Source organism: Dermacentor silvarum, chromosome 5 (genome assembly GCF_013339745.2).
Source record: "Dermacentor silvarum isolate Dsil-2018 chromosome 5, BIME_Dsil_1.4, whole genome shotgun sequence".
Classification (NCBI taxonomy): domain Eukaryota; kingdom Metazoa; phylum Arthropoda; class Arachnida; order Ixodida; family Ixodidae; genus Dermacentor; species Dermacentor silvarum.
In genome coordinates, this window is record NC_051158.1 from 17,525,371 (window position 1) to 17,536,169 (window position 10,799).

Consider the following 10,799-nt stretch of genomic DNA (forward strand, 5'->3'; position numbering starts at 1 on the left):
AATCAAGGCATGCAAGCTTGCACACATAGAAAGAGTACACGGTGGGAAACAATGATGCCTCGCAGCTTTATTTGTCTTCTCTCAAGGAGGAAGCACCAATGTTAGTATGCTTGCTCTGTCAATCTTTTGCCTAAACACAGGGATTTGCACACACTTGCGCAGCACACACCAATATGAAAAATGAGAAGCTGGCAAACACAAACTCAATGCCACAAAGTGCAAAGCATTCACATGGAAAATGTGGGCAGCTTGCTACTTCCAATGGAGCTGCCTGGCTGATCGTCATCTTGCTGTCCCGAACACTGCAAATGGAGTAACATGACTATTGAGTTACTGACTCGCATCCTGAAGTGCTACAAGCGAAACTACAGGAAGAGGGCTACGCGGTTATATTTTGAACAAGTTGAGCTTGTTCGTTATCAAGAAATAAATACGGCGTTTAACAGTCTTGTCGGCTCCAGAGAGCCTGTCAAGGTTCTCTGGTTTTTACACTCTTTTCCAGGAAACTTGAGGTGATAGACAAGGTGCTTGTGATGTTAAAGGGGTCCTGAACTACCCCTCTGACTTCGTGAAACAAAATTTGCCGTGGTTGAACGCGGTTAAACCAAGTTTGTCGAGTCATAGCACTGTTTTGCTTGCTTTAGGAAAGGACAGACGCTGCTCGGCGCCGGCAGCACATCGCTTTCAAGATATGGGTGCCTACGCACCCAGCTGCCACCGGCAGTAGCAGGCCAAGTCCCAGTTTGACCTTGGCTGAGCTTGAAGGTCAGATTTAGGGAACCAGGCATTTTCAAGGTTTGTACCTGCAGTAGTACGGCTATCGCTCGAATATATTTTTTATTTAAACCTCAACATAACGTATGTCTTTCACACCATGCATCTTGGCAGCAGCTGTTTTAGTATGGATGTTTATTGTTTATTGCATGTACAAAAAAAAAAAAAAAAAAAAAAAAGGCTTACATATTATATACAGTATCAGGAGGTCCCAGAGTAAGAAACTGCCAAGGGGACCTCCTATCATTAGTGGATACATAAGAGTATTAGAGCAGCAAGAAGAGGGCAAACAAACAAAATAAAAAAAGGGAAAAAAAACCGCGTCAAAAAGTTGAATTTGTAGGGAACAAGTTATAAATAGAAAACAATTAGATGTGTATTAAAACAATGCTATACAATAATATCACAATAAATAATCAAAACCAGGAGTATCTAGTAATGCGTAACTAAACATTTTACTCTTCTACATATCAATGAACAATCCAAATACAAATTCTTTTGCAGAAATATGAAGCCTAACGATACAATAATAGAAGTAATGTAAAGAAAATGATTATGAAAATGTATTTATGACAAAAGAAAAGATGGTTCTGCTAACAGCATTCTTTTCATATTGTGTAAAAAAAATTGCAATGAAAGACATGACTTAATATTAACAGGGATGCGATTCCAAAGTGAAATAGCATAGAAGCGAAGTGTAAATTTTCCATAGTTGGATCTGATTTTAGGTAAGAAGATTATTGTGTTCTGAAAACCTAGTATTTTTGTTCATGAGTTTATCAAAAGGAAGGCTGTCTAATGATATTTCACGATGAAAGAGACGAAATGTAATGAGTGACAACTTGTGATAGAACAGCTGTTGAATGGGTAAAACGCGAAGATGATAGATAGGTAAAGAATGGCAACGGAATGAGCAGTTCATTATGAGGCTTGCAGTAAATTTTTTTTTGCTTCTAGTTTACAGGTTTGCCAAAGCAACTATTGTACAAGACAAACAAAAGGAAGCCTGCACAATGCACTACAACAAAAATATGATGCATGCGTCTCACCTTTTGAATATATTTGGGGTCTGTGGCTATGTCCTGGTCCATCTGCTTCAATTTATCATTCAGCTGAATAAACTTTCTCATCTGGAAAAGTCGATAAGCAGGAAATAAGAATACGACATGACTAGCCAGAACTATAACCAGGCATTTCTGGTCAACATTTTTGAGTCCATAATGCAGCCACACAAGTACTATTGCTAATGGAAAAGTTCTTGTTGTGCTATTGAAGCAAAACTTCGCCGAAGTACAAAGTCAGTTTCTTGTTCCACAACTAGTACTGCACATATGCAAGGGTGTGCTAACTTCGGCTGGTTGGTACATACAGCAAGTCCACGTTAACTCGAACTCTGATATCTCAAAATATCGGTTAAGGCAATTTTTTTCTTTACGACTGTGGTGTCAGCCAGCGTATTTTTCACCGATTATCTCAACTTTGAAACTACCGGGGAAAAGGCAATGGGGCAGCTCGACAGCCGAGCCAGACGCCACTCCCCGCGCACTTCCTCGGCTGCTTGCTGCCACTTTTTTGTGGGCTCACGCAGCAGCGGTGAGCTGGGAGTTGAAGCTCTCTCATTTAGGACACTGTCAGTGATGCATCAATATGGTCACAGCATATTAATCGTGACCTTAAAGATGATCGGCACTTTTTAACAGGCGCGATCAGCCCATACGGCACCCAGGGGAAGCCGGCATGTGAACCCACAGCGTTTCAGCGAAATTGCGGCTTGATAAGGACGCTCGATGGCGAGGCGTAAACGCCACGGGCGTCTGCTAAAGGCGCGAAAATTGCTCTCTTCCTTTTTTCTGGGGTTTTACATGCCAAAACCAGTGCCGATTACGAGGCACGCTGTAGTGGAGGTCTCCGGATTAATTTTGACCACCTGGGGTTCTTTACCGTGCATTACAATGCAAGCACATGGGCTTTTTTGCATTTGGCCTCCATCGGAATGCGGCCGCCGCGGCCGGGATTCGATCTCGCGACCTTCTGCTCAGCAGCGCAACGCCTTAGCTAACTGAGCCACCGTGGTGGGCAATTGAGCTCTACCGCAACTCAGTTTCAATTCTCACGGTGAAAGTGTCTGAAATTACGATGCAGAAAGTAGCAGTGCCAGCTTTTCAGATGTTTGGAACTGCTTATGCCAGCATGACTGGCTTCAAGTATTGCAATAGGATCACCCGTCTTGACTCAGTGTCAAGGCCGCTGTCTTGGCACAGTGCTCGTATACGTCAACATGTCCAGCGCCGATGCACGCGAAAATGACCGAGAATATTAATGGAGGCATTTTTGGAAAGGCTCCATGTGGTCTAGGCGCTGTTGGCCGGATGTTATTAATAATCATGATTTCGTGTTGCTCGAAAATATTCCCCGTTTTTACACCTTCGAGTTAAGGGGGTTTACTGCACCAAGGCGAAGAAACAGCACTTTTGAATGCGATAAAAGGAGACGACAAACACGAGCACCCGTGTTTGTCATCTCCTCTTATCCTATTAAATAGCGCCGTTTCTTTGCCTACGTATGCAAGTGTTGTCCACTGCCATGCCATGCTGCACAATTGAGTGAGCAGCCACCATCCAACCTATGTATGTGAGAAAGTCGACCTCTTGATGGAAAGAGGCACAGATCTGCAAATAGTGAGCTGAATTCAGCGCATTGAAGGGGGCGATGATGCTAAGGCATCCAAACCAGAGCAAGATGATTTGCCTAGTATGTTTAAGGTACGAGACCAACTTGAAAAATTTTTTTTTTCAAAATGACGATTTTTTTTGTTTTTGTATAGTTAATTGCGCAATTCACCGAGGAGCATTTGTAGAAGAAGCTTTGTTCCTATGCTGTTTCTGTTGAAGGATACAGCAAGAAATTCAACCCATCCCTTTGTGAAACTGAAAACGTCCGTTTCCTGTAAAACTTATAAGTGCCCAAACTGTGCAGTCTTCTTTTTTTTATTTCACATTAATATTCCGTCTAAACAAGTAATAATGCTTTGAGGGCATTTTCAGGATGTTTTTATCTTTAACAAACAGTAACTCTCACAAGGGGGTTGCACTACATTGAAATGCATTGTTTACATTCTGGAGCTTTTGTGTGCATGTCAAGGAGCAGCAGATGATCTTGTTTAGCGGCCGTTTACATGCTGTAGTCTTCTCTTTCATAATGGTAGCCATAGTATGGGGAAGTTGAGAGGGAAGAGGCAAGGAAAACAAATGTTTGCCCGCAATCAACAGACGAAAGTTGCAGTGTGCAGTGGGACTGCAAAACAAGCTAGAAAATATAGATGAGGCACCACACGAGCAAAACAAGACAAGCTACAAATATGAGGGATTTTAGCACTCCCGAAAGTCTATTGTGTGCAATGCATTTCTTTGAAATCATTTTTGTTTCTTTTCACGAAAGCTTTTTTTTTTTGCAATTCTTTCATACGCGAACAAATAACTAATATTTCTAATTCCTAATAAATTCCTAATAAATATTTCTTGCTGAAACATTGCACACTTATTTTTCACATTTTTGGGTGTGCACTGAACCACAACAAATAAAATCGAAAACAAGTTACGATATGGCTCCCTTTTATAGCAAAGCATGCCAATTGGAAGTGCATATTTATTATTATTTTTTTTTACTCACTGTGCTCCGAGGATTTCATTAATTGAATTAGTTTTGGTTTATTGCACAGTTCAGGGGTTCACCTAAATTGCTGCCAAAAATTGTTTTGTTGTGATGAGACAAAGTTATAAGTGTTGGCGTGAGACCCGCATTTATTTTCTAATAAAGAATTCACACAAAAGATTGTTACACACATTACGAGGCTGTCGTGTGCCTAAACGAGTGTGCTCTATAACATAGACTAGTAACCTGTATTCATTACCTTCTACTCAAACGTTTTTCCTGGAAGTTGGCTTCATACCTTAATGGGTTGGTGCACTTTACCCCTCAGTGCAGCCCATCGCACTTTTGTTAGAACGCCTTCAAAAAACAATGTCAAAAGACAATGCAGAAAAGGAAGACAAGGCATGCACCTCTCTGCCTTGTGTTTGTTCCTTTCAGCATGCAAGAATATTAACTAGTCCTGTTCTCTATACTTCTACAGCAAGAACATTTTAGTACGTGTAGCACGATGTAAGATCCATCGGTGCAATTCATGGTCCATTACCGCAATGTGCCTTCAAGCGAGTCCCAGTACATGCACAAGTGGTACTATGTGCTAACAGATTGCCCATCGCACTATGCTACAAACCATGGATACAGCTATATTATGGCTTGTTAGTTTGGAACTGTAAGTGTAATATTCTCTTTCTTTTTCAAGTCATCAAAAGTACCCCTCCATGTTATATTTTGGATGTACATATTTCATTAACCTTGCGAAAGATCAGGAAATCTATAGGAACATGTTTAATTTACTTCTGTTGTAAGATGCATGTCTGACCAGTGTAATTACAACAGATGGCACTGGTTAGACACTAAAATGCAATATTTTGAAGCTATGGACATGGCACATTTGCTCTAATCTAGGCTGGTGTAGACTCTAAGCCAACCTAGGAGTTTAGTAACTCTTAAAAAAAAAATTATCCGCATAGATTGGAATAAATATGGTAATGCACGGCATTAGGCTGGTACAGTAAGACCCTGTTAACTCGAAGTTGTAAAACCTGGGAAAAATTTCGATAAGCGAATTCACGAAAATATAAGCCCCTGGCCGCGCATAGACCACATACAATCTTTCGAAATAGGTGCCAATAGCCACTAAATTTCTTGCAAGAGCTCAACATACCGGGAGTGGTATTTGTGGTAGATCACTTTTGTGAGATTTGTGTGACTCGGCACCCGACATGTCGGGCGTCTACGGGAAACAGCAATCCTCGCACAGAGCCAAGTAAATGTTGCACGCAGCCACCTATGCGTGCAAAGCCCAGTCACGCAAAATATCACTAAAGTGCTTGTATCCCAAAAAGGTAATCGACTGGGAATACCACCCCAGGGACGCGATTTTTTAGCCATGCCTTTCGTTCGATCATACGCCACTCTTTCATCCACCGTTCTCGGCTGACTCGTCCCATTATTGATAATGCGGGCAGAGCATCACTAAAACCACTGAAGAAATGCGATAAGAAAAGGCATCGCTACAGGATTGCGGCCATAAACTTATTTCTTAAGAAAATGCCAAAAACATGCGGCACAGCTGGCGTAGCACACGGTATTCATACGAGGATTGCGTATCGCGCAGATCCACAAACAGAAATGCAGACGAATGAGCAACCTGACGACGCTCCGCGCACATGTGAGCGTGCATGTTGAGGTGTGTACCTTCTCGGGGTCAGAGCTACACTCCGCCTGCATTATCAATGAGGTCACAACCAGCCGTGAATGGTGGACGATAAGAGTGTAGAATGAAGCAAAATTTGCTACTAACTTGCAGTCCTGTCACTTTTTAGCAATACCACAGCTGCGCACTAAATATTGAAACCTTTGGGTAATGACCTTTTCCCAACATCTTCGCAGTAGAGATAAGTATAAAATACATGGAATTGACATTAAAAAAATATTTTGACTTAACCAATATTTCGAGATAACAGAGTTCGAGTTAATGAGGGTTTACTGTACTCTCAATTCGTGATGCACTGCTGTACCCTCAGCTTACCTCCTCCTCAAGCCTCTTGAACATGAGTGGTGTGTTGTACTTCTCCGGGTTGTCCACAAACACCACCATGCCATCCTTCTGATTAATCGATGCAAAAATTTCCTCGTCTTCAATCTAAGCAGACAAGGAACAGGTTGTTGGTGTAAATGTGGCAGCACAAACATAATTCACTTTGACGCACCTAAAGGTATGTCTGAACTAATAAATGAGCTGCTTTAATGAGCAGCACACAACGCCCAACGTATCATGTTGAATATACCGAGTTTGATGCCTGAAAATGCTTATTTAGGTGAGAAATATAACACAAGTTTGTGGTATGGAATGATAAGTTAATGAGGACCTAATCAGCATCACCAAAACACACAAAGAAAAAGCAATGCATTTTCATGTGATGGTCACATTTAGATACCAAGTCACACGGGGAAACCGGCCGCCTATTTGCCAGACTAGCCAGTGCCCCATGGCCAGAAAAAATAATGCGTCAATGAAAGCAGAACCCATGAGCAATGCTTGTGTCATTGTCTCTACAGATAAGAAAGAAGACGGATCAACTTGCCATGTTGAGTATGTGCCTTTCCGCATCCCCAGTTCCAGACAGTTGCACCCTGCTTGCCATGTCTGTCAAAGACAGTGTCAGAAATGTCTGGAAAATAACAAGAGGAAGAATCGAGACACAAAAGCTTGTGAAATGCTTCTGCACGTTCAAGTGAGACCACCAGAACAGTTTTGCAGAAAGTGCACTGCCAGGACGTTTTGCACAATCTTGGAAGTCCGTGTTCGCCAAAGCTTACCTGTCAACCAGACTTTTTGAAGCTGAGGTCACGGCACTTCTCTAAATGACAGCTTGACGGGCAAATGACATAGTACTACAATGATAATCATAGTACAAAAAATAAACACACAGATGGCGCATCGTCTTTTCTAAGTTCGAGCTGCCATCGATTTAAAAAATTAGCTCACACAAGGCATCTATATAACAAAAGGTGATTACATAGTATAAAGCATGCAAAACATAAATGGTAATTGACTAATAAGCTTATTACTGACTAAGCATTTTACACCTTACAATTGCTACAATAATTTGCTCAGGGTCACCCAGGATAAATGTGCATTTTAAATGAAATGCAAGTATGACAAAGCTTTACAATATTTGTGCATGTGTTGAACTTGACGAGACAAGGAGGGTATATTACCTTGGTCAACCTTTGAATGTTTTCTTGTAAAGTGAAGCCAGACACTGCTTCGTCAGACCCGTGTTGTTATCCTGGTGAAAAAATAGGCAAACATAAGTAGATCAGATGCTATGCTTTGATGCCCACAGCATGAAATTTCCAATCAATGTTCATTGAGATACAAATAGCCAGACGGCATAAGAACTCACTACAATACTGAATCTATGGTAGATAGCTCAAATTCTACAAAACAGCAGTGCATGTTACTTCTGCTTAATGGTCACTCCTGACACAACAACGTTTGCACTCTGCTTAAACTGCAACATTCAGCTACTCTTTGTCATGCTGCATTCCACCAGACCTGTCTTTTGCCATAGGCCACACTAGCCCCAACTTCCTGCGATAGCCTTTTGACGCGGTTTGCTATGGCAAGTTTGAATTAACACACTTTTCAATGTACGCAAAATATGAAATTAGTTGCTTATACCTGCATCAGCTTCGCTAAATATGAGCAACACTGAATGCCCTTTGGTGCATTTAGTAGGCCATCTTACCCGAGAAAAAGTCTCAGCATGCTTGGTGAGGACAGCCCTGACTTCATCCGGATTATTGGAAGTGTAAGCTGAAGCAAGGTCCAGGTATGGTTGGCTCAATGGCTGAAAGGAAATGAACAAGTCATGTGCACTGCCCACAACACAAGCCTTGCTCACAATCTTGAAATGACTAAGGGTTAGTATCCAGGTGAACTACTGTGGCTCATTTCACCACTGCAGGGGCTGCCCATATCCTGGGACAGTACCACTTTCTCTCACCATATGCACATCCGAACACAGATTTTCACCAAACCCTGCTTCCATAACATGTAATATCTTGCTTCACTTATTTTACCTAGATTAATTGTGAATGTCAAAAGTGCTGCAATCTCCCACTCAAATTAGATAACTACTTTTTTCAGATGAATGTTTGCGGAACCCATGTCTCATTTCACAATGCGGCTGTTTTGCACTTGATAGTACAACACAGACTTACGTAGTACATACGTGTTTTTATCCCTTTCAAAGTGGGGTGCAGTTATTAAACACTTTTCCACCTAAAAATTTAAGGAAAGTTGACTAGTTTGCCTGGACAATATGAAGCTGTCTAGGTGCCTATAAGTCAAGATAACACCAGCTGCCACAAAATACACTGATAAAAAATAACGATCATGAAATTTTATATTTTTGGTTCCCACGAATATGCTCAAACTGGAATGCCATAACATAGCACGAGCTCTTTGCGGTGAGTAATACTGGAATATTGCATATTGTGGCATGGCTTGCTATGAACTGAAGTCAGACTATTCATTTGGGGTTGGCTTATCAACAGAACTTACAGCATAACATGCACATTAGGTCACATTATGTAGATGAGGGAGAGTGCTCACCCTTATAACCTGGTGACCACCTGAGATGTGTACTTGGGCAAAGTGGGGACCTGCACAAGTTCCATCAACAAAGCATAATCAGCACATTAGTGACAATCGACTTCATTGGTTGCTTACACCATAATAACTTTGGTGAGTGTGCTGGAGAGCCAAAAGCATGCAGATGCTAATTATATGGTCATATAGAACTGTTAAATATTTTATTATAATAGGTATACACGACTGCGTGGTAGAAGCCCTGCAAGCTGTCTGTCCCCCTCACAATTGTCTGGTCTGCCCTCCACCTCCATGCATAACATGATCCAATGTTTATTTTATTATGGCAGCATACCAGGCTGCTTGTGGTTGCCGCCGGCGACACCGTAACTTGCTAGAGGGAACTGTGTGCTTCCACAGGCACAATCTTCATCATCGATGCCAGCTAAGTTAGACACACTGCAGGGCAAAATTCTATTCTTGGTTTCTAGGATGCACTTAAAGGCCAACTGCAATGACATTTCACTTTGGTTATAAAATGACTAGTATATACCACCGAAGCAATCTTGGAAAAGCTGCAGGGCTCATAATTGTTTTATTAACTGTTGTAATAGCACTTTAGGAGATGATGCACGCACCTGGTGCTTAATGGACTTGACACAAATCCCAGCACATCACCTTCACGGTTTTCAGCACACTGTGGACTCCAATCTCGGCAGTCATACTGAGAAGTTGTGCTGGTGGTTCTCACCGTTCTAAGTGCTATGCCATTTGTAGGAAGCGGTAATGGTGGCATTTTTTTTTTTTCAATCACAGTCTCAAAAACGACAATTTCTTATAGTTTGTCATGACACACCGTCTCGTATTTCTAGCGTAAAGCTTTTCATGGAGAATGACATATATCTGCCCTATTTCAAACTAGGCTTCTCATGCGACTAAGACTTTGCTGCAGTTGGCCTTTAAAAAACCCAGAAGTTTAAAAATCCTGTGCATCCGTCCTGTCTGTATATCTACTGCCCATAGTCTGCACTGTTCGCCATCTGCAAGCTGAGGCACACAAAACAAAGCACTGTAATGTAACTTGCCTTTCATACAAGATCAGCGCCAACAGAATATACTTCTTGTAAGCTTCAAGCATAATGTGACTCACTGCCATGCTGGTTGTGGTAATGGCCTGTGAATGTAAACACAGCAGAACACTAAGCATGGCTGTCCTCTTCTCTCACTATCCACATATGTGACATGTGCAAGCTTAAAAACCATAGAAACAAAAAGGCTGAAGAGCAATCAAATTGTAGTTTAACTAAATGAACACTCCTTCCTTCAGTGTGCACCCCCCCCTTATGAGGAAAGAACAGGAAGTAGAAGTGACTGTAAGTAGCTATTTAGTTCAGGAAATACAAAGAAAGTATTCAATACAGCTTCAAAGGACACTGACAGTATAAAAAGGGTTACCTTCAAAAGTAATTGTAACTAATATACTACACACAAACTTGTCAAAGCCATTTCATAACATTAATAGCAGTCTACTTAAAATTTTTGCAGGCCTGTAATGCAGTGATTTGGGCTTGTTGGTATGACATTGTGAGGATTATAGCGCATGAAAAGACAAGGACGAAAGAAGAGGTGACACACACCCAAGCGCTAACTTGCAACTTGTATTTCGCAACCATCAATGCCCTTTCCCGCAAAGACTAGCTTATCGCGTAATGGCGTGTAAGGCATTTTTTGTAAACGGCGCATGTATGACGATGTATGCGCAACAGTTGTATAA

At 41.5% G+C, this 10,799-nt stretch overlaps 1 pseudogene; it reads right to left on the minus strand.

Moving 5' to 3' along the window:
* Window positions 1–42: 42 nt before the first annotated feature.
* The window catches only part of LOC119453972 (COP9 signalosome complex subunit 3-like), a 15,772-nt pseudogene continuing 5,015 nt past the window's right edge, over window positions 43–10,799 (minus strand).